The following is a 25798-nucleotide window of genomic DNA, read 5'->3' as shown; positions in this document are numbered from 1 at the left end:
CAAGACGGAAGTTCTACCTATTACAATCGCCGGCAATCCATGGCATGATGGATTCTGGCCGAGGGAACTTGGACCGCCTCCGGAGCCGGCAGGGGCTGTAAAAAGCCTAGGTATCTATGTGGATGACAAGCTTTCCATGCGGAAACAAGTTACCACGGTGGTAGGAACTTGTGTTGGCTTGCTTCGTCAACTTAGAAAAATTGCGCCATTACTGTCCCATTCCACACTGAGACGGGCGGTTTCCGCTATGATCCTTGCAAGACTGGATTACGGCAACTCGCTCTATTTGGGTTTACCCCAAAAACTCCTAGACAAACTTCAGATGGTGATGAATGATGCCGCTAGGCTCATTCATAAGAAACCCAGGAACACGCATGTGTCCCCACTTATGCGTGAGCTACATTGGCTCCCAGTAAGGCAGAGGGTGCTCTTCAAAGGGTTATGCATCGCACATAAATCTCTTTATGGTAAGGCTCCAAGATACATTAAGACCCGCCTGATTCCATACAAACCTGCCAGGGTGCTAAGATCTGCTGAGGCAACTCTTCTCATGCAACCTCGTTTCAGATTGGCGACAGTGGGCGGTCGTGCCATTTCGAACACCCTCCCAGGGGCTTGGAATAGTCTACCGGCGGACTTGCGCAAAGAATCTAATCTGCTGTCCTTTCGGAAGAGGTTGAAGACTGTTCTTTTCCAGAAGGCCTGGGGAGGGCTATACATTTCTGGGAAGTATCTTTCTTTTGGCTTCCTGTGGTGCTTACTGGACAAGCGCTTAGAGACCCCTGGGTTATATAGCGCTATACAAATCGAAATAAATAAATAAATAAATAAAGTGGTGCCCGCAGTTTTGTCCACACTACTAGTCCATTTTGGAATAAAAGGCCAATGGAGATAAAAAGCCAGACAAGGGTTCTTTTGCTTTTGCAAAGTGTTAAAAACTTGGCTGTTTCCCTTTCTCTATAAACTTCAGTGCATTTATGGTCTACATGAGGCTTTGATTGGAGTGATGCACTAGAGCCAAGACGCCTTCGGACAATCGCGCGTTTTACACAATTTAAATCAAATCAAATCATTTGGGGCCAAGTTTACTTCAAGGAGACCAGTAGACTGCTAGGAGAATGGGAATCAGCCAATCAGTTGTGTCCGCATTGAAAAGGTTACCATTGAACAGATGTTTCATATTTGTGGGGTCAGGCTGTTGCAGTGTGGCTGCATTAAAATGTCTTGACCACTTTTAGCAGATGTTTTACCTAATTTAGATAATAATAGCATGAGTGGTATGTTAGTGTGGTTAAAACACAAGTTGTGTGAGTGGTGTACGTGAGTTTGTACAGATGTTTTACATGGTTTGGATACTAATAGTGTCAGTTGTTTGTTAGTGTTGGTTCAAACACAAGCTGTGTGAGTGGTGTATGCGGGTTGGTACCAATGTTTTATGTGCTTTGGATACTAATAGTGTCAGTGGTATGTTAGTATGTTTCAAACACAAGCTGCGTGAGTGGTGTATGCAGGTTGGTACAGATGTTTTACACGGTTTGGATACTAATAGTGTCAGTGGTATGTTAGTATGGTTCAAACACAAGCTGCGTGAGTGGTGTATGCGGGTTGGTACAGTTGTTTTACATGGTTTGGATACTAGTAGTGTCAGTGGTATGTTAGTATGGTTCAAACACAAGCTGCGTGAGTGGTGTATCCGGGTTGGTACAGATGTTTTACACGGTTTGGATACTAATAATGTCAGTGGTATGTTAGTGTTGGTTCAAACACAAGCTGCGTGAGTGGTGTATGCGGGTTGGTACTGATGTTTTACACGGTTTGGATACTAATAATGTCAGTGGTATGTTAGTGTTGGTTCAAACACAAGCTGTGTGAGTGGTTTATGCGGGTTGGTACAGATGTTTTCCACTGTTTGGATACTAATAGTGTCAGTAGTATGTTCGTATGGTTCAAACACAAGCTGTGTGAGTGGTTTATGCGGGTTGGTACAGATGTTTTCCACTGTTTGGATACTAATAGTGTCAGTAGTATGTTCGTATGGTTCAAACACAAGCTGCGTGAGTGGTTTATGCGGGTTGGTACAGATGTTTTACACGGTTAGGATACTAATAGTGTCAGTGGTATGTTAGTGTTGGTTCAAACACAAGCTGCGTGAGTGGTGTATGCGGGTTGGTACTGATGTTTTACACGGTTTGGATACTAATAATGTCAGTGGTATGTTAGTGTTGGTTCAAACACAAGCTGTGTGAGTGGTTTATGCGGGTTGGTACAGATGTTTTCCACTGTTTGGATACTAATAGTGTCAGTAGTATGTTCGTATGGTTCAAACACAAGCTACGTGAGTGGTTTATGCGGGTTGGTACAGATGTTTTCCACTGTTTGGATACTAATAGTGTCAGTAGTATGTTCGTATGGTTCAAACACAAGCTGCGTGAGTGGTTTATGCGGGTTGGTACAGATGTTTTCCACTGTTTGGATACTAATAGTGTCAGTAGTATGTTCGTATGGTTCAAACACAAGCTGCGTGAGTGGTTTATGCGGGTTGGTACAGATGTTTTACACGGTTAGGATACTAATAGTGTCAGTGGTATGTTAGTGTTGGTTCAAACACAAGCTGCGTGAGTGGTGTATGCGGGTTGGTACTGATGTTTTACACGGTTAGGATACTAATAGTGTCAGTGGTATGTTAGTGTTGGTTCAAACACAAGCTGCGTGAGTGGTGTATGCGGGTTGGTACTGATGTTTTACACGGTTTGGATACTAATAATGTCAGTGGTATGTTAGTGTTGGTTCAAACACAAGCTGCGTGAGTGGTGTATGCGGGTTGGTACTGATGTTTTACACGGTTTGGATACTAATAATGTCAGTGGTATGTTAGTGTTGGTTCAAACACAAGCTGTGTGAGTGGTTTATGCGGGTTGGTACAGATGTTTTCCACTGTTTGGATACTAATAGTGTCAGTAGTATGTTCGTATGGTTCAAACACAAGCTACGTGAGTGGTTTATGCGAGTTGGTACAGATGTTTTCCACTGTTTGGATACTAATAGTGTCAGTAGTATGTTCGTATGGTTCAAACACAAGCTGCGTGAGTGGTTTATGCGGGTTGGTACAGATGTTTTCCACTGTTTGGATACTAATAGTGTCAGTAGTATGTTCGTATGGTTCAAACACAAGCTGCGTGAGTGGTTTATGCGGGTTGGTACAGATGTTTTACACGGTTAGGATACTAATAGTGTCAGTAGTATGTTAGTATGGTTCAAACACAAGCTGCGTGAGTGGTTTATGCGGGTTGGTACAGATGTTTTACACGGTTAGGATACTAATAGTGTCAGTGGTATGTTAGTATGGTTCAAACACAAGCTGCGTGAGTGGTGTATGCGGGTTGGTACAGTTGTTTTACATGGTTTGGATACTAGTAGTGTCAGTGGTATGTTAGTATGGTTCAAACACAAGCTGCGTGAGTGGTGTATCCGGGTTGGTACAGATGTTTTACACGGTTTGGATATTAATAGTGTCAGTGGTATGTTAGTGTGGTTCAAACACATGCTGCGTGAGTGGTGTATGCTGGTTGGTACAGATGTTTTAACTGGTTTAGATAATAATAGTGTGAATAGTATGTTAGCATGGTTCAAGAACAAGCTGTTCCCTGCCAGTCTACTACATCATCTGTGCCTGTGCACCATACAGGAACCTCCCAAGGCCTGTGGGCATCAAAGACACTTGTAGGAATCTCCCTTGGAGTCACTTCCCTGCAACCACAGGCACCACAACTAAGTCGACTGGTCTGCTGATCCCAAACTTCTCCAGACTCCGTAGGCTTCTGTTACACAGGTGGCAGTTTTCCACAGCTCCTGAGGACTGCCCTGCCCTCTCAGCAATTTGGAGGACAGTATCCCTCGTGGGGGTTGCAATAATCGAACCCCTGCGCACATTGTCAACTTGCAGTTGCAAAGGCTTGTTGACTTCTTTCCAAGAAGATCTTTGGGCTCCAAGTTGCCACCAAACTAGAGCACCTCCAGTGACCAGAAACGTCTGCCCACCACATCGTTGTGCAACATGGCCTGCATCTTTTGGTGAGCTGTTTGAGGTTTTCTCGCGACTCGAGAGCCTCTGGCCTGTGGGTCAATTTGAGGGTCACCTTTGCTTCTTTTGGGCTGCCATGATTGCTCTGGGCCTGCCTTGACTCCCCTGCTATGGTGAGTCCCCTGGACTTGCTGGTCCCAACATTGCTCCTTCTTTGATTCCTGCATTGGTTGCATTTGTCAAGCCCGGCTGAAGACAGCTGATAGCCAGAAACCGGTCCTAGGATGCTTGATTCCGGTCCAGGGAAGACATGGCTTGGCAGTTCGGGCTGGACTGTTCCCATGAGGCACAGGGTCAAGACTGATTTGCATATGGCCATATCTGAACTGGGGTGGTGAGCAAAATAACGATGGATTAAACCCAGATTTTTGACTGGGGGTGAATGTTTTGCCATTGTGCAACATTCCATCCATCATCTTGTTTGTTTTGCATTTGTCACCCTGAGTGGGATGGGTATGCTCAGACATGAGTGCCGTGCTCTCCATGCCACTGGAATCAAGCTATCCTGGCTGATGATGGCTTATGGACAGAAACCGGTCCTAGGATGCTTGATTCCGGTCCATGGAAGACATGGTTTGGCAGTTCGGGCTGGACAGTTCATGAGGCACAGGGTCAAGCCATATCTGAACTGGGGTGGTGTGGTGAGCAAAATAACGATGGATTAAACCCAGATCTGTGACTGGGGTGAATGTTTTGCCATTGTGCAACATTACGTCCATCAATTGTTGTTTTTGCACTTACATAAGTGACATCATATATCATGCCAGATTCTCACAATCCAGCACTAAAAATCGAACTACACTAGGTAATGCATTCTGCAGCTCGCGGAACTCCGTGAACTAACACCAGCTGCATGAGAGGTTTATGTGGGTTTGCACAGATGCTTTACAGGATTTAGATGCTAGCAATGAAAGTGGTATGTTAGAGTGGTTCAAACACAAGCTGTGTGAGCAGTGTATGTGGGTTTGCACAGATGATTTTTATGGTATAACCTCATAGCCGCCGCCGTCAGCCGCTGAACGTTCGGAGCACTACCTGGCTGGTGCTGCGAACGTTCAACGGCCAACGCGGCCCCGCCCACTCTTTGGAACGCCCATCACTGAGCCGAAATAACAGCCGCAGCTAAGGCGTTAGATGCTAATAGTGCGAGTTTGTCAGTTATACACAACATGACTTTATTTGTCAATAATCCACACTCAACGTTTCATTTTCGCCATTTCAACATGAATTATGATACATTTGGTTATCTCTCTGCTGTCATACGGCATCGCCTACTTATACATTCTTTTCTTGCGTCTCTTTCTTTTAATTGCAATTTTAGGATGTTATATCACTGTACTTGAAAATACAGCATATCAATGCTCAGAAGCTCAGGGAGTGCATTCTGAGGACTTCAGTACAAATGCACCTTAAATCTTACTCTAGGGAGAGCTTCAGTCTAATATCGCACTCTCTCATGGGGAGGAGCATCTGGGGTATCTAGTACTTCCTGGTATTCGGCCTGCTTTGGAGCATTTGTCCACAGCGGTGTGTTTAGTGGGGTTGTGCCTGATGTGTCAGGGTGTGTCCTTTTGTTATGCGGCTAGCTATGTTAGTGGCTATTCGGATTTTGGGTCGTTTCTTGGTTCTTCTATAGTGGTAGGGAGTGGCCTATATCATCATCATCTGTTGTGTTGTTGTTTATTTGTGGCTCATTACTTTCACTTTGTTCTGGGTGTTCCCACGTTGTTAGTATTTCTGTCCCCAGGTCTGCTATTGTACGGAGTCTTAATCCCCTGGATTCTTCTCTAATCAAGGCTCGTTCTTCAGCCCTAGCCCACTGCGTCACGTCTGCTTTCCATTCCTTGGCCAATGGACCTATAAGTGATTTCCAGTCTATGGCTGTTCTTTGTTTGGCCAGTCCTATCGTCAAGCCCAGGAATCTAGTGCCGACTTAGGGGCAGATTTACAAGCCCATTGCAACACTTTTGCGCCACCGTTGTGTGGAAAATTAGTGCGTTTTGGTGAACATTATCTGCGCCATCTTGCCTCTTCCCCTGATGCCACACTTTTGTCGTGCGCGCCCGCCATTTTAAGATGCCCCGATCAGAACAAACCCTTTTGCATGCCGCTGGCCCCTGACATAGCCCTTTGCCTTCGCTAAGCCTGCACGCTGACCACCCCCTGCTTGCACCTGCCTTGAGTCATAAACCCCTCTTCGGCGCTGCTCTGCCCCAGGCCCTCATCCTGTTCCCAGCGCGACACCTCCCTGCTTTCCTTTCATGATCTCCGGCCCTTAGATGCAAACCCCCTTTTTTCCCGTGTGCCCGTTTTTTCCTCCCCGTTCCCAAGCCGACACCCAGCTCTGCCGATACCATCCTTGCCCCTCCCCGTACAATAGAAAGCTTCCCCCATCAAAGAATCCCCGGGTTGATCAAAGCCCCCCACCCCATGAGATCCGATCAAACTCCCCACATCCCGTGAATCGGCGGATTATCCAGCTGCGCGATGCTCATCACCTGTTGTGACTAGGGTGGGGACTTTAACTGTAAATGTGTGTGGGAACGGGCCCAAAGGGGAGTTCCGAGAATGTCTTTTCCGCATATCAAAGCTTTAAACATGTATGTGTAATCTGCAATAAAGTCATAAATGTGGATATAAGAGGCCAGGCCTCAGAAATACAGTTAGAGCACCTCAGAACGATACCTTCTGTCCGTTTCGTTGTGTTCTCCTCCGGAGAGAATAAAAAACCTTGTTTCCTGCTTTCCAGTCTCCAGCGCCTGCCTCTTCATTGATTTAAATAACTAGAGGGTCACAGAGGCAATACCGCCGGGCAAATATCGATTGTCCCCGACCCGATTGAACTTTTTACAATTGGCGTCCCAAGCGTGGGGCCCATCAGCGACTCGTGGATCCAGTGGGAGAGGTCCCGACGACAGAGTGAACGACTGCAACGATCGGGAGAGCTCTTGCCCAATAGACCCTCGTCTGGCAGCCGATCATCCGAACTTCACTAGTTCCGAACAGACCTCTCTCGAGTGATCTACGGTCCTGACTGGGAACCATCAGGAGTGCCGTGAGAAATACGAGAAAAAGAGGACGATCGGGCGCTGGATTCGGAAGACAAGAAACTGTCCACATGGTCCGGGTAAGGTTGTGTTGCCACGACAAGTTGCGAAAGAATTTGTTTTGATTGCTTGATTGTTCAAAAATACTAGTATTGCCTTGTTTATTTTTATTTAGAGATTCACTGTCTGCAAACGGAGAAGCAACAGGCTCTCTCTCCCTTTGCAAGCAGTGGAGGATAAGTAGGGTAGCAGCCGTGCTTGTTCTTTTTCTCCCCCACTCAATAATTGCTTGAAACTGAACTGTTGTTCACAAAACTATTGTTTCCTGGAGATTCCCTGTCTGCAAGCAGGGAAGAGACCACCCTTTTTGCAGATAGTGAAAAGGGTAGGTAACGCAGATCTTTGCGGTCCTACTCATTCTCCCCATTGTTATTTTGTTGGTCTTTTGGTTTTTTTGGATCCATGAGGTATTCACTACCTGCAAACAACGTAGAATAGAAATATTCTGTCTAGTCTTTGCACCTAGTGATAAGATAGGCAGTGCTGACTTTTTAGTCCCTCGTTACGAGCCGTCATGTCTGTCTTCTCCCCATTGATAAATAGCCTGTTTAGCCCGGACCGGGTGCTAGAGGTGGACCATATAGCTCCACTAGAAGGCACCCCTAATAAGGACATGTTCATAAACTATGGGTTAGTCACCATAGCTTATAATAAATTATGGCACAGGTATACCGAAGATAGCCAAGACAAACAGTGGCCACTGGCAGGATCCTTTGACCTTGATAAAATAGAAACGTTAGAAATAGCCTTTCGAAATAATAAGACGACGCCAATTATGCTCGACAGTCTCGGTATGTGGTGCAGAGAGGCTACGAAACGACAGAGAAAAGACGAGGATAAACCAAGTAGGGAAATATACCGACAGGACAACCCCAGGACACCGCTACCCACAACTTATCCCCCGACACTATGCAAAGGACGACCAGACTTAGGGTCAGACCAATGCGCTTTTTGTAGGTATGTCGGACACTGGAAAGCCCAATGCCCGACTCTACTGAGCGTGAGTAAAAGCAAAGGGCCGACAAGAACGACAGACCGACAGTACGAGAAAAGGCGCGAGACAGAGAAGAACCCGACTTACATAGACAGACCAGACAGAACCACCGCGTTTGATTATGCCCGATGGCACAGATTTCGCCAGGAAAATCTCAGCGGCATGATCAAGTTCTCCTAGGTCGGGCAATGTCAAGACGGGAACCCAGCCTCGTTTAAAATTCACAGACGGAAAGAGATAATTATGACCAATAACTGTTTTTATATTTGTCTTGGGTCTTTGTATGTCGTACTTGTACTGTCCCCCGTCTGAGTTTGTGTGTATGTAATGTACAAATCTGCGTCATCCCTCTACACGTGTTTCCGTGTTACTCGACCCCTGTTAGCAGAAACTTAGCATAAAAGCAACCTGGAAAGAAAGAAATGATAAAACAAAATCCGTAGACCATTAATAAACTTGAACTTTTAATTTAACACAACAAACAAGGAATAATAACGATAAACTGTAGAAAATGAAAGTCAAACAGAACATTCGCCCCCCCCCCCATTCTGGAACCTTCCAAAGTAGGGCAGGGTTACGGCTACGCCCAACCAACGGCAACCCATATAAGGCGAGCCCCGCCGCCAACTCTTGGTCAGGAAATCTTAACGTATGGGGGAGCCGGAGGAGAGGCAGGAGCCCGCAGCCTGGGCATTTGCAGGTAGTCCCGCCACGTGTCTCCTTGGCCGGCCGCAACGGGCCTGGAAAGACTAAGGTAGTCCCGCCACATGTCAAGAGGAGAGCGAGGCACCTCTTCCTTTTCTCTTCCGTCACGGCCGCAGCAGTCCTGGACGGCGGGATGTCCTGCACGTACCTCCACAACAATTTGTCCAAGTTGGGCTGGGAGGGAGAGGCGACGCGGACGAGCCTCTCCCACCTCCACCGGTAGGAGGTTTCCCAGCCCCCAGCCCGACGCCGAACACCCCCAGTCAGGCGATGGTGCCCATACTTCCACAGCACCGGACACACCATGATGGCACCCCAGTACTTGCGCAGCACCGAACGTACAATGGTGGCACCCCAGTATTTGCGCAGCACCGAACGTACAATGGTGGCACTTGGGGAACACCGGATGTGGAGAGGCCTTCATGCGGGGCGATGAAAAGGAGCGGCATGGAGTGCACCGGGAGAAGGAGACGATGTGAACGAGTCTCCCTCGCCCCCCAGGTGGGGGCATCACAGCTGCACCCCAGCTGAACGTCCCGCTCTCACAAAACAGGGACCTCTTCCTTTCACTCCGAAGGGTCTCTTCCATTCTTGCAAACTCGACGAGAGTGGCCCCTGTAGGGCCTCAAAATGGCGTCTGGATCCGCTGGAAGGCGGGCCCCGGCCACTAGAGTAACTTTGGCCAGCCGTATAACTCGAACATTTGTCCCATGGAGCACGAGCCCCCATCTCCGACAGCATCTCCGCAGCCTTGAAGATCATACAAAGGTCCCCGGCGGAGCCTTCGGCCTTTGCAGGTTTCCGGTAAGGGACGGCTGCCTTGATCGCCAACGAAACAAACATGACATTGCCACACCTTCTGTTAGCGTGAATTCTAGAACTGCCGAAAGGGACTCTGGTCCAAACTGCCAGTAATGGAAACATTTCCCCCTGATGCTGCTTCCGGACTGTGCCGGCCCCGCCCAAAATGGCGCTGGTATCAATCGGAACTTACGAACACCTCGTGGTGTTCCTTCGCACTAATATAAACTTGATGTTCTGAGATTTCTGTGATCCTTTGTACACTTGGCTAGAAAAGACAAGGAGAGCTCACTCGACGAACAGTATGAAAGAATCCCCATTACAAATGTTGATTACAAATGTACACTGTATTATATTTTTATAACTGATGTAAACCTCATTTACGATGCACACGTACGGTATGCATATAGGAAATTTGATTACAACTGTTATGATTATGTTTCTAAATTATGAAAATATATGCCCCCGAACCCCCAGCCAATTAATAGACGTTTTTAGTCTCTTACAAATGAATGAGTAAAACTTTCCGATGTTTTTATTGTTGCAAACAACACCCCCCACTGTACGCACTTTAGCCATTGCCACGACCGACCAAATACGACCACACCCTCCTAATCCATATGCTGAAATGAATTTGCAAAATAAAGTCTTTGAAACTATGGACGGGTATTGCATGCTTTATTTTAAAACAATATGGGATGGGTAGGAAAGTTCTTTTTCTGTGCACCCTACTCTGCTCTCTCTTTAAGGTTAAAGGAAGATGGTTGCCCAGCCCTGGAGGACGGATCGGATCGACAACACGACACTCCGCCTTAAAAGTACGCGACTGACTCATGAACTCACGCGTAGAGGAAGACCGTGACTTCCAAGGATGGGTAAAACGAATGGTGTAAATGAGGGAATGTAAAAGGAGGGTGAAATGAAATAATGTAAATATTGTAAAGTACAACGTTCCAAAGTAGCAGGGACCCAAGAACCGAAGAACTTTAGAACGCCACGGCGTTGAAAGAGGTTTAAAGATCCCGATAGTGAGATATATCCTTTGACTAGATACCTCGCACTAGGCACCTCTGGTTTCCTTTTTATGTTTCCCCGCACACGCCCTACATGAACACACTACCCCCCCTCGACTCCGAAAACCATATCCCCGGGGACCCTGCCCCAAGGAGGAAAGACGAGTAAGAGGTAAGTAAAGGACTTATGAATCCATGTATTTGAATGCGCGCGAATGCTGTCTCCCCCACCCCCCCCTTTTTTCCTTCCTCTGCAGGTTACATCAGAGATTACAGCCAAGGTGTGGCGAAGATCTGAGACCTTGCCATGTCTAAATACACGAAACGGACTAGCGCCGCAGGGTGGTGTCTAAGCACGCCTGCAAACTACTCACGTATCGAACAAACCCGAAAAATTAGCACAACCTGATAAAAAGTGATCACCCTTAAACCAGACCGGACGAATGAGCCCATGTCACGTATGATGCGAAACTGTGAGGGAATGTGTGTGTGTGACTGAGGCGTTGACCCAACTGGTCAAAGGACCGAGAATGCGAGAAAGTGCGACAAAATGGTACCTCCTTTTTTCTTCTTTCCTTTTCTCAAAGCACGTCCCCTCTACCCTGTCTAATGCTCAAACTGCATGATTACAAGATTCTAACGCGGACTCGTGAATACCCTTTACTGTGTAATGCACTAAATAGCCTTTCTTGAATGCACTGCCGCCCTCTCTGTTGCACGTGTACTATTTGGCCTGCCGTTGCACTCTCTCTCTCTCTCTCTCTCTCTCTCTCTCTCTCTCTCTCTCTCTCTCTCTCTCTCTCTCTCTCTCTCTCTCTCTCTCTCACTCTCTCTCTCTCTCTCTCTCTCTCTCTCTCTATTTTTGCACTACCACTCTTCCGAGTGGTTAGCCCCGAAATTGGCAGATTGCCACCCCTAGCACACCACCTAATTGGCTTCAAATACCGTCAGTATTTGCACAAACGCTTGTCTTTAATACAATCATCCTGAGGCCGCGTCATTACCTCTCCTTTTCCGCTAGAAGTCAATGAACCCAGGTTGGGCCGTAAGGGAAAGGACAGGTAAGACGACAGAGGTTCCCTAATCTGGCCCGAAATAAGGGAACTACATGTCAACGGCTCCTATAGTATAAAACAAGGACCTCAGAATACGCGACCCTCCCCTCCCCGAATCGTCGCAATACCCAAACCAGAAAAACGATCACCCCCGTTACCTCCCCTGTCTATGTCCCTGGTTGTTTCCCATAAAACCCCTGTCCTTCCTAGTTAAGTAACCGGGCTGTAAAAGGTTACGTAGGACCCAGAATGATGTTTTACAAGGTTAACAGACTAGACCAAGGTAAAGAAATCATCAAAATAAACCCCGCAGTAGTTGAAAAAACAGGATGCACCGATAGAAAGGAAATGTTTAGCCATGTTCGTCTCTCAGCAAAATACCTGTGTAGTACCATGTTGACGACTCACTGTACCCTTTTGTAAATGTGAAACTCTAGAGAACGGCATATCTTTGCCAGATTTGTCTCCCGAAGGTGGGTTACCATCAGATGAACTGTCATGCCTGTAATAAATGATTATGAAGGAAAGTCATAGTAAATCCAACAGGTCCGCCACCGGTCATTCATATGCCAGTTGTGAACGTTAAATATAACGGACATTTTCATTCTTTGCCTGGAGCTGGGAGAGAAATAGACTTTTTTGATTATCTTCATCTGCAAATTTTCTAAAGACTGTCTTTTCAAACTTGTTTAAGGGTACTGCTGTTGGAGGAGAGAAGGACCGGATGTGGGAGCACGAGGCCCGACTGCAGACTAAGGGACACCTGCGACATTAGCCAAGGCGAGACCACGACTGAAAGGAGCTGCAGGACGAGGCACTGTTTTCGACAGCATGAAAAGAAAGGGTCGACCTGATGCCCCTGCTCGACGTCCAGTGCCTTTCGACAACGTCCCGCTCTCTGAATTCCGTCACACGCCCGCCTATTTGAAGTCTCTCGTTCCCCTAGTTTGTTCCTAATTTGGCCTTGCTCCATCCCCCTTTTTCCTCTGACCTACCCTATGGACTGTTTTGAACGCTCTTCTTCCATCGGAACTTTCTGACAATCACCTCAAAGGACACAGGGCGAAAAGGACCTTTCCGACCAGAAACGCGAGGAAAGGGTCGTGCCCTGCAACGCAGAACTTAGAACAGAGCTGGACTTGTAGCTCCACCGCCGGTGCTCAACAGCGCCAACGAAAGACCACAAAGAACAATGAGAACTCATAAAACTTCGAACATTTGACATCCTCAACCACCGTTTTGCTACGCCTCATTTCTCTCCCAGCCACCATTGTATTGATCCTGCTCCAATCCGAATCCGAAATATGTATTAACCTGCCAGTTCACGTTATGATATGTACTTGCTGCTCGCCGTTTTTGTATTTCATTCCTATGAATTTCCTGCTGAACAAATTTATCAAAGTTTATCAAATAGGTGCACCTCCTAAAAACTAGAAACCTCAAAATGTATTGTTTACAACTCTTTTTCTAGGGTTCCTACCGTTTTCTTTCTCATGCCCACCACAGTAGAACCGAATAGAAAATGAACCAGCAAGATGTCTTGAATATGTTAAAGGGAGGACTGTGGAAAATTAGTGCGTTTTGGTGAACATTATCTGCGCCATCTTGCCTCTTCCCCTGATGCCACACTTTTGTCGTGCGCGCCCGCCATTTTAAGATGCCCCGATCAGAACAAACCCTTTTGCATGCCGCTGGCCCCTGACATAGCCCTTTGCCTTCGCTAAGCCTGCATGCTGACCACCCCCTGCTTGCACCTGCCTTGAGTCATAAACCCCTCTTCGGCGCTGCTCTGCCCCAGGCCCTCATCCTGTTCCCAGCGCGACACCTCCCTGCTTTCCTTTCATGATCTCCGGCCCTTAGATGCAAACCCCCTTTTTTCCCGTGTGCCCGTTTTTTCCTCCCCGTTCCCAAGCCGACACCCAGCTCTGCCGATACCATCCTTGCCCCTCCCCGTACAATAGAAAGCTTCCCCCATCAAAGAATCCCCGGGTTGATCAAAGCCCCCCACCCCATGAGATCCGATCAAACTCCCCACATCCCGTGAATCGGCGGATTATCCAGCTGCGCGATGCTCATCACCTGTTGTGACTAGGGTGGGGACTTTAACTGTAAATGTGTGTGGGAACGGGCCCAAAGGGGAGTTCCGAGAATGTCTTTTCCGCATATCAAAGCTTTAAACATGTATGTGTAATCTGCAATAAAGTCATAAATGTGGATATAAGAGGCCAGGCCTCAGAAATACAGTTAGAGCACCTCAGAACGATACCTTCTGTCCGTTTCGTTGTGTTCTCCTCCGGAGAGAATAAAAAACCTTGTTTCCTGCTTTCCAGTCTCCAGCGCCTGCCTCTTCATTGATTTAAATAACTAGAGGGTCACAGAGGCAATACCGCCGGGCAAATATCGATTGTCCCCGACCCGATTGAACTTTTTACAGTTGTGTCACTTTTGTGACACAGTGGCGGCGTAAAAAATGTGACCAATTTACAACGTGACGCATCTAGAGAGATGCGTCTTGTTGTAAAACCCTGCATCACATTATACCTGTGCTAGGTATAATGTATGCAGGGTAGGCGTTCCCATGCAAAAAGTCACGTAGAACTGGTGCAGTGAAATTTACAAGATTTCACTGCGTGATTGTACTCCTTCACTGCGTCAAAATCCCTACGCCTGCTCAGACCGAGTGTAAAGATTGACGCAGGGCTTTTTACATAGGACCTACCTATGTTTTCTGGCGCATTGCTGGAGTTGCGTCACTTTTGTGACCAACTCTAACAATGCCTCACTTTTGCTCCAACAGATGCATCAGAATTTCTGACGCATCTGTAATTCCGTGAGCCATGCTGCACTGTATTGCAAACACAGCGCATCCATGGTGGCTGGCACAAGGACATTTGGAGGTGACCCAAGGAAACTGATGCATCTATGCAGATGCGTCAGTTCCTTGTAAATCTGCCCCTTTCTTTTTAACTCGGTCTGAGGTACAATCCCAAAATACATGCCTCAAGTGTACGAGGGGGGTTACGTCCCAGTGTAAGGTCGAGGTCGGCCAGGGTCTCTGACCAGTATGTTTCCAATTGCGGGCTGTCCAATACCATGTGTACAACACCCGCCTGTAGGTGTCCACACCTAGGGCAAGGCAGGGGGTAGCCGCCGTATGTCACCTGCAGTCTGTGTGGTGTCATGTATGTCATATGTACATAATTGTACTGAGTATATTTGAGTCTAGTGTTTCCCGATATCTTTTTAGGTGAGGCCAGTACTCTTTGCCATTCCGGATTGGATAACTCCCGTTGTAGGGCTTTCCCCCACCTGTTCCTCAATACAGTTAGTGCTGAAAGCCCGAAACCGGTCCTAGGATGCTTGTTTCCAGTCCAGAGAGGACCTGGCTTGGCAGTTCGGGCTGGACTATTCCCATTGGAAGAGACTGATTTGCATATGGCTGGGTCCAAACTGGAATGGCATGGGGAGAAAAAATATGATGGATTTAGGCCCAGATCTCTGTACTGGGGTGAATGTATGACATTGTTCTGCATTCTGTCCATCAATTGTTGTTTTTGCATCAATAGTTTGTGGCCCATAGTCATATTTGCGAGGGACCTATAAAACCAGGTCACCAAGTGTTTCATGGCCCCCCATGGACGTCACCCGTTGTAATGTCTAGCACATACTAATTTAGTGTGATATTTACAGTCTACATGAGACTAAACAGTAACAATGTCAGTGTGTCGTGGACACTAATACAAGGAAGGACATGGCCCCCCTGGCTGCGGTTTGAATGATAAAATACAGCAATTTTCAGGTTAAATGAACCTCTCAGGCCACGGGGCTCCGGTGCCACTGCACCTGCTGCACCAGAGAAAGCTTCACTCCTGTGTTCAGGAAACCACAAAGCTGCAACTTTCACTTTGTCCAATGAATAATGACACTTTTCTGAGCCCGGCGGCCTCCAAAACAGGATGCAAGGCTGTATGTAAACAGAAAAGCGGCCAGGGGCTGCCCCCGTGTCAAGGGCTGCGCCGGGAGCCATCCACACAGGGTCCCTCGGCTCTAATCCAGGTCTTGTACACACACCGCCTCTGCTCTGTGGCAGGCCTGGCACGCCATGTATTCCCATTCTGATAAAGCGCGCTGATTTCTGTTGCTTTTTTATTCCTCTCGGTGGCATTGGCTGCGTGTTTCCTGGAAGCGGGTAATTGACTTCACTGGAGCTCTCAGCTCACACGAGGCCTCTGGGAAGGCGCCGGGCTTACGGCTAACAGCTCCTTCTGAGGGGGTTGAAGGCTTCGATGCGCGGATATGGACGAGCTGGTGCGCAAGAGCGCACAGGCCTGTGAGGGGGAGCAGGCAGCACAGCTATGGATCCAGGCTGCATCCGAAGGGAGGCCCCTTGCACCATGAATGAATGAATTCGTACTTGTATAGCGCACTTATACCCTGAGGCGTCTTGGCGCTGTACGCATACCGCTGTGGAACCCTTCCTGGCTTTTCCGTGTGAAATGCCCACTCCTGGGCACCCCCAAGGTGAAGCCAGGCATCCCAGCGCTGTTGGGGCCGTTGTGGACATTAAGCAAGCTATTGCCCAGAGTTGCAGAGTGGGACCCATGATTGGAATAGGCACCGAGGCGAGAATTATCAGGTCCAAGGAAATTGAGCCCAAGACCCGCCGAGGTGGGAATTGAACCCTGGTCCCGGGCCAGACCTCTGCATCAGGGTCTGCCGCTCTAACCATTGAGCCACACTTCTCCACTTCACCATCACAAATATATCCATGCTGCATCCAACAGGAGGCCTCTCGCACCATCACACATATCTTCACACTGAATCCAAGGGGAGGCCTCTCGCACCATCACACATATCTTCACACTGAATCCAAGGGGAGGCCTCTCACACCATCACAAATATCTTCACACAGCATCCGAAGGGAGGCCTCTCACACATCACAAATATCTCCACACTGCATCCGAAGAGAGGCTTCTCGCACCATCACAAATATCTCCACACTGCATCCGAAGAGAGGCCTCTTGCACCATCACCAATATCTTCACACTGAATCCAAGGGGAGGCCTCTCGCACCATCACAAATATCTCCACAAAACATCCAAAGGGAGGCCTCTTGCGCCTTCACAAGTATCTCCACTTGACATCCAAATAGAGGTCTTTCACACCATCAGACACTTATCTCCACACTTCATGCAAAGCATTATAGTTAGGCTGTCCTGTTTTCAGTTTCTATTTTTGGTAAATTCTGGTGGGGTTTTTTCAGTGTTTTCAATATCTTAAAAAACAGTTGTTCACATTTTCACGCCACTAAAAACAACAGAAAAAGTGTTTTTCCGGTGATAATGGAACGTTTTACTTTTATCATTACTTGCTTTCTGCACTGAAAGAACATGGCATATAGACAGTGTACGTATAGTGTATATGAGGTCCAAGGAGATTTTTGCAAATTAATCTTATTGTAGTACACCATACAATACTTCTTCAGTGAGTCTTTGGTCATGTGCGCTCGCGCCTTCCTTCCCATCTAAACTTCTGTGAAAAGGCCCTCTCAGCATTCATAGCCCCTTGGGCTGAGAACCGTCAGCTAAGGGGCACAGTTTGTATGACTCTTTCTTTGATACCATATAAAGCACGAAATGATAAATATTTGCGTTTTAGTTCCTGGACATAAGAAAACAGTGCACCAGAATGGACTAAAAAGTCAATAGCATCCCTCATTAACTCTGAAGATTGTAAAGATGCTTTCAGCTTACCATCTAACAAGTGGCAAGGATCTCCTACAGGGAATCACTACAGCTCGGGTATCAATTTTGACAGGTCATCACATACATTTGTTTTAGCTGAATCACTACAAATACAAACAATATCACTCCAATCTTTGTTGAACTTGGAAAGAACCTTTTTTGCAGAGCATAACAAGTGACACTGCGTTCCATGTTTTCCAAAAGTCTGGTGTCACGTTTTCACTACTATCCCAGATGCTTGGTGATATATATACTTGTCACTATACCTTAGATTTAATGTTTAAAGCCTGAGGTGTTGGCAATTCACCTACTATCAATACTGACCCACTAGAAACTATGGTCTGATGTATTAAGGGTTTTTACCCATTCTCTGTGGGCAAATGTGATGACACATATTAGGAAAGATTTTTATGAAACTAGCCATTTTACCTATCAGTGAAAGAATCAAATTCAGCCAAAATATCAAATGTGAGTTTGATATGTCCTGATTCTCTACAGTTTATAAAATAATTAAACTAAACCTAAAACGTGAAACTAAACCCGGCATCTTTAGACCAAAGGCCATAAAACTGAAAAAAGTAAAAGGAAGAAGAAACAATATTTTAGTGGCATCCCTAAAGAACACAACTCAAGCAGAATAATGTTAGCCAGTCTTTCTTACTGCTAGCTTGTATAACAAAGTTATATTTTATTGACCCCTTCAGTAAGAACAAAATGACTCTTTCACTTTCTTTTTCCTTTCTTTGAATGGCATTTAGTTTGTGGTTGTGCAGGTGTTTTTTCAGTGTTTATATGTTTTCACCGGTGAGGGCTATTTTTCTTTCAGTGGGGTTTTATCAGTTATTATAGGTTTAAACCTAAAACCCCACAGCCTAATTATAGTTTACATATATTGCAGAGTCTGTGTGACCAAGTCTTGGCTCCACATAAACTGGGGAGGGGTAGTCTTGTGTGACTGGTTAGAAGAAACCATTATCCACAACCCACATAAATCTAGCTCCTGCTACCCTACATATGTATATCAATACCCACTCCTCTCACTGTCCCCCTATTTTCCCTGGCTCTTCTCCTCTTAACCCTGCCCCCCACAAGCCCTTCTTCTCTTCCTCCTCTGGATCCTCCTGGTGGCACTGGAGCTCCTGGTGGTTTTGACCCTGATCGTACTGGTGATTTGTACCCTCCAGGTTAACCTGCTTCTCCTGACCCTCTCTCCCTTATCATCCTGGTTTTTGTCCTGAGTTTCATAGGGCAGGTTTGTCTTCCTGGTCTTGGTCATCCTGATCCTCCTGGGGGTCCAGGTCTTAGTCTTCCTGGTCGTGATGGTTCTCTCTGGTTGTCCTGGTTACCTTGGTTTACATACCTCATAATCCTGGTCCTCCTTGCCCTCATGGTCTTTGTCCTTTTAGTCCTCTGGTTCAGGTCAAGAAGGACCAGGGCGGCTGATTCTCCTGTGTCGAGTAGGGTGGGATGTCATTTGTTGTGGCAATTGGAGCTGTCTCGGGGCTGCGGTTGGGTCTAAAGCCTGATTGGGATGGGTTGAGTAGGTTGTTTCTCTTTAGGTGTTTGGTGAGTTGGAAGTGGATGGCCCTCTCGAGGACTTTGTCAGGGAAAGGGAACAGAGACATGAGGTGGTATTTCTGTAGCTCGCTGAGTTCTGCGGAGCGTTTCTTGAAGAGGGGTCTGACCTCAGCATGTTTCCATGCATTGGGAAAGGTGGCTGTGGTCATCGATGCGTGAGGATGTAAGTGAGTTGCCAGCTGATTTCGTCTCTTCAGAGGTTGAAAAGACGGTGGGGGCAGGGGCTGGTAGGAGCTCCTGAGTGGATGGAGTTCATAAGAGCTGTAGTGTTCGGTGTGCTGAGTTGTTCCCATGTGGTGAGCGGGTCGGCGGCGGTGGTGGTGAATGTGAAGAATGAGGAGGTTTGAGGGTTGGGGATCAAAGGTTTTGTAGATGGTTGCTATATTGCTTTGGAAGTGATTGGCAAGGGCGTCACAGACTTCCTGTGAGATGGGGATTGAGTTTTCGGTATCGGACGGGGAAGTGAACTCCCTGACGATGGTGAAGAGTTCCTTGGCTTGGTTGACACTGGTCTTGACCATGAGGAGCAGGGCTGTCTTTTTTGCTGCTTTGATCTGGCGGTGGCATTCATTGAGGGCTGATTTGTAGATGGCTTGGTAGGTGTTGTTCCTGCTGGTGTGCCATTTTTTTTCCAGTTGTTTGCATCTGCTTTTGACATGCTGAGTTCTGGGGTGTACCAGCTAGCTTGGTTGGAGTGTCTATGTGTCTTGGCTATTTTGGTTGGAGCGACTTGGTCAGCGGCGCTGGTGATCCAGTTGCTGGAGTTTTGTACTGCCTGATCTACGTTGGTGGTATCGTCGAGTTGTGTGGTGTTGAGGACATTGGTCCATAGTTGTTGAGTGACCTTGGACCAGCTATGGAAGGGGGCACTGTGTCGGTTAGTGGCAGTGCGGGTCTGTCCGGCATGGGTGAAGTGTATGATCGAGTGGTCCGACAAGGTGAGTTCCGAGGTATGGCTGTATCTGAGTCTGTTGCTGGAAGTGAAGATGGGGTCCAGCATGTGTCCTGCTTTGTGTGTTGGGTCGGTGACCAGCTGCTTTAGGCCCATGTTGTCCAATCTTTTCAGGAGGTCCGTGGAGTTGCTGTGAGTGGAGTCATCAAGGTGGAAGTTGAAGTCTCCCAGGAATATGAAGTGTTCTGATTTGATGGCGAAGGGGGTGATGAATTCAGCGATGGCGTTGCTGAGTCCAGTCCGTGGTCCTGGCGGTGTGTATGCAAGGGTGCCTTTGATGGTGGTGTTATCGTTGGTACAGAGCTGAAAATTCACGTGTTCCATGATCTGCGTGGTTTCGTCATGGGTGATGGTGGAGGTGATTAATTCCTTGTGTACACTGGCGAGGCCGCCTTCGTGTCTGTTAGTTTGGTCATGGTGTTTCATCTTGTAGCTGTTGCATGTTGCTGTGGCAATGTCCGGGGTCAACAAGGGGATGAACCAGGTTTCTGTAATGAAGGTCACATTGGGGATGAGGGCGGAGATGTTGTCCCAGACTTCGCTGGCATGTTTGCAGAGGGATCTGGTGCTGATCAGAAGGCATCTGAGTTGATCCGGTGGGGTCTCGGCCAACGAGGACGTTGCAGTGCTGGATGCTGCAGAGGCGTTCGCTACCTCAGTGGGGGTGAAGCAGTAATGGAGACAGGTGAACGGTCCTAATGTGGAGTGAGGGGATGCGATGCAGAAGTTGTTGTTGCGACCGGGGTCTAAGGCACGGAGTTCGGCGGCGGAGTACCTGTGGCAGTCCGGGGGGCCAGGGTTCCTAGCACTGGGTGCAGTTCAGGCACAGACAGGTGCAGACGAGCTTGCCTTTGGCGTGCCAGCAGCATGTTTGCTGTGCACGGCCGCTACTGGCCATGCTGCAACCACCAATAAATAGGCTTGGGAGGGGCGATGGGGAGGCGGGAAACACAGGAAGTGGAAAAAGTAGGAATTGTCCACGGTGAGTGGCGTGGCAAGGAGGGCCCTTCAGGACTGGACCCTGAGCGCGTTGCAGGTGCTGGTCTGGACTGATGCTAGCAGCTGGTAGGGAAATGCATGGAGGCTGGCTCCAAGCAGGAGCATAACCCTGTCAGTGAGGTTGGCAGCCGGGAGGCTGGCAGAGATCTGCTCCCCCGCTGCCAGCCAGTAAGCTAAGCTTTAGCACCAGAAAGAGGTCTAATTTGAGATTCAAAGATGGCTCACACTTGCATACCTCCTCCAACAAGAAGAACAATGTTCAAGCAGCATCTGCTATTCTCGTCTGCGTTAGCAGGTAGGCAAATAAGCCCCGAAGCCAGATGTGCCTCCGGGTAGCCTATAGCGAACTAAGAAGATTACAGCTCTGTAAGGCCTTTCTCTCCAATCCCTGGTACAAAGTTTCTTTCTATCTCATTATACCCTGTTCTTAGGTTATATAATGTGTCTGAACATTGTTGAACAATTTCAGAATAAATAAATGAGCAGAAAGGGCCATTACACACTTCCACTTACTTACATTGGTTGAAACCTTGCCTGTTGTTTAAAAACAATAAAAGAGCAATTAAGTTATACGTTTCTATGAAACCTTGTTCATTATTTAAACTGGAAAGGGGGAATTGAATCAATACCGAGAGACATGAATATATTTGAGAAGACTAATTATCACATTGCAATGAATAATGACTTGAATAAATGCGCATTTAAATTTGACATTTATACATAAATCAACCACATGTATAATTTAAGACGAGGGATACCCAAGAGGAAAAAAATATATATTCATAACATGCCCCTCCCCCACCTGGTCTGCCATCCTGGTTTTCATCCTCTGCGTCCGCCTCCTCATCTTCGTCTCCTTCTTCTCTGACTCTTGCTGTTCCTGGTTCTCATCCTCTGCGTCCGCCTCCTCATCTTCGTCTCCTTCTTCTCTGACTCTTGCTGTTCCTGGTTCTCATCCTCTGCGTCCGCCTCCTCATCTTCGTCTCCTTCTTCTCTGACTCTTGCTGTTCCTGGTCCTCCTTGTCCTCTTGACATTGGCCTTCCTGGTGGTCCACCTAATCCATGTCTTCTTGGTCCTGGTCACCCTGGTTCATGTACTCTTTCTAGATCTGTCCTGGTCTTCCTTGGTCCTCCACATGGTAACTTTCCTTCGCCTGGTCCTTCTCTTCATCGTTCTCCTCTTCATCATCAAAAGACACTCAATTAATGGACGGAATGCAGAACAAATCAAAACTTTAACCCCAGTCAAGAGATCTGGGTTACTCCCTCCCATGCTCATGACGAGCTGAGCTCGTCATGAGCCACGGTTCCCATGTGCTCATGACGAGCTGAGCTCATCATGACCGTTAGAACGCTCACACGCGGGGCTAATTCCCCTGCTGTGCGAGCGTTCTAAAGAAACGGGTGTGGTCATAATGAGCTCAGCTCGTCATGAGCGCACGACCACCGTGGCTCATGACGAGCGCAGCTCATCACGAGCACAGGGAAGCTGTGTGCGCCACCCCTCCCCCCAGCACAGCGGGGGAATCAGCCCTGCATGCAAGGGGTTAAATCCATCATTCTTTTGCTCACCATGCCACCCCAGTTTAGACTGATTTGCATATGGCTGGGTCCTAACTGGAATTGCATGGTGAGGAAAAAAACGATGGATTTAGGCCCAGACCTCTGTACTGGGGAGAATGTATGACACTGTTCCTCATTCTGTCCATCAATTGATCTTTTTGCATTCGTCACCCCGAGTGGGACAGGTATGCCCAGATGTGGGTCTTGTAGTCTCCATGCCACTGGAGTCAAGGTATCCTGGCTGATGAGGGCTAAATGCCTGAAACCGGTCCTAGGATGCTTGTTTCCAGTTCAAAGAGGACCTGGCCTGGCAGTTCGGGCTGGACTGTTCCCATTGGGCGCAGGGTCAAGACTGATTTGCATATGGCTGGGTGCAAACTAGAATGGCATGGTGAGCAAAAAAACGATGAATTTAGGCCCAGATCTCTGTACTGGGGTGAATGTATGACATTGTTCTGCATTCTGTCCATCAGTGAATCTTTTTGGAATGTATACAGAGCTTGTTCACAAGGTGGGAGGGGAGGAAGAGATGCAGCATGGAATGTATAGAAGGATTGTTCACAAGGTGGGAGGGGAGGAAGAGATGCAGCATGGAACATGTCGTGCACAGCAGTTTTAAAAACACATTTCTACCTATAGAGATGCTTAGAAAATGAAGAGTGTAAACAGCCACTCTGAAGCTATTCTGAACCACTTTGAGTAGCATCCCTTAGCCGTCAAGGGAAGGAGCAGACAGGGCCAGTCGCCAGATGGAGCGAATGGTTAGCCGGTTCCTACCTCTGAGCTTTTCACTACATTTTTTGGCACAGGGCCATCATCACACTATAGTAACCCCTGCTTGGGGTGTTTGGCACAAGTTCAAGGGTGACCGGGTAGCTTACCTGCACCCAGGTACACCCAGTGCCTAAACAGAGTGACGAGCTCACCCAAAGCTGATCCCTGGCACCAACCGGGGGAGCGATGGTGGGAAGGGTAGTTAGGAACTATAGCTGGACTATAGGCAATAGTCGAAGTGGGGGTATCTGAGGGGCACGGCGTGCCCTTACTTTTTTAATTATAGGAAAACAGTTCCCCTACTTTTTGTCTACAGTCAACCATCCCGGGACTGTTCATTCCGGGAGTTGAAATTCTTCAGCTGAAGCGTCATTCAGGGAGCCCCCTGAGCTGCAAACCCGAGGAAGGGGCAGACAGCTAACCAAGCCTTCTTGCCAGGGTGTCTGCTTGCCTGAAAGAAGTGTAAATGTGCCCAAATGCTCAATCTGCAAATGTAAAGGGTGCCTGGAAGCCGGCGTGGGCTTTAACTGATGGAATCATGTGAAGCTTCCTGGTGACACACATTTATTCATTTTCAGAAGTATTTTTTTAGGGGGATTGTAAGGGAGCTTCAAATTAAGCTGTGAAGTGTGTGCGTTGGAAAGACAGTTATTTAAAAAAAACTGCACTTTGTTTAGTCTGCACAAAATCTTTATATTGGAAACACTTGTTTTCTTAAACCTTTTTGCACATTCTGTATCAGCCTATCCCATACTGCGTGCAATGCAAGTTTAAAATAATGGCTTGCATGTTCACAGTACTTTATTGTCACAGACTGGGACCTTATAGCACTAAACATACACAAGTCACTATTCACCAATGATTCAACCAGGATTTGGTGTGGTGCATTAACTAATAGAGGTTTCATAATGTACAATAGTGTATTTCCCACTGATTAACATATTCATTTTAATTTGAGCTGTGTGTTATTGTATACGTAGTTACCAGAAGGTAAATGACTGAAAAAACGTACAGAATGTTTTTTTTGCCAAGCCCATGCCCTGACTCACCCTGCCTCCCTGTCCCGCAGGATCACAGTTCCCATACTTTTAAGGTCTCGCGTGCCATACTGCGCACATGCGCAGTCAAGCTCGCGAGATTTTATGTCTCTTTAGTGAACTTCACAAGGAGGGTTAAGCCCCGCCCCTCTTCTCCATTGGCTGGCCTCCTAAACGGTGGCCAGCCATGGAGAAGAGGTCCTAGTGATCTCTCGAAGCCACGTCCTTTTCAGATTGGGGGGCGTGTTTTTGACTTTCTTTCTTAGATTCTTTGATGTAAACAACAGTCAACAAAAACACGCCCCCCAGTCTGAAAAGGACGGGGCTTACAGACAAAAGGCTTTACTTTTCTCTTGCGCTTCCAAAGCACTTTCTGCAGCATTTTTTTCAAAGAAAACTTCAGTATTTTTTCCCCCTGTAATTCTTCTCCTGAAGCGTTGTTGTTTACACATTTTTAGCTGTTTCTTGCCTCAGCTGACACAGGCTTTTTAACCGTTCATCCATGTCTGACGGAGTCCGTGACTTTTCGAGAAATGTCTACCCTGCTATACCTACGCTCAGCGAGACCAGACAAAATATTTAAAGGCAGAAAAGCGGTTGTAAAAACAGGTGTACGTGCCTCACCCTCACACCCCATCACACCCTCACCCTCACACCCCCACCCTCACACACCCTCACACACCCTCACCCTCACACACCCTCACACACCCTCACACGCCCTTACCCTCACACACCCTTACCCTCACACCCCCTCACCCTTACACACCCTCACACAACCCTCACCCTCACATCCCCTCACCCTCACACCCCCTCACGCTCACACCTTCTCACCCTCACACCTTTTCACCCTCACATCCCCTCACCCTCACACCCCCTCACACTCACACCCCGTCACCCTCACACACCCTCACCCTCACACAACTTCACCCTCACACACCCTCACCCTCACACCCTCACCCCTTCACCCTCACACACCCTCACCCTGACACTCCCTCACCCTCACACCCCCTTACCCTCACATCCCCTCACCCTCACACCCCCTCACGCTCACACCTTCTCACCCTCACAGCTTTTCACCCTCACATCCCCTCACCCTCACACCCCCTCACACTCACACCCCCTCACCATCAGACACCCTCACACCCCTCACCCTCACCCACCCTCACCCTCACACACCTTTCACACCTTTTCACCCTCACATCCCCTCACCCTCCCACCCCCTCACACTCACACCCCGTCACCCTCACACACCCTCACCCTCACACAACTTCACCTTCACACACCCTCACCCCCTCACCCTCACACACCCTCACCCTGACACTCCCTCACCCTCACACCCCCTTACCCACACCCCCTTCCCCTCACACCCCCTCAACCTCACACCCCCTCACCCTC

This window comes from Lissotriton helveticus, chromosome 11, assembly GCF_964261635.1.
Source record: "Lissotriton helveticus chromosome 11, aLisHel1.1, whole genome shotgun sequence".
NCBI classification, from domain to species: Eukaryota; Metazoa; Chordata; class Amphibia; order Caudata; family Salamandridae; genus Lissotriton; species Lissotriton helveticus.
Note: the sequence above shows the minus strand (reverse complement) of the source record.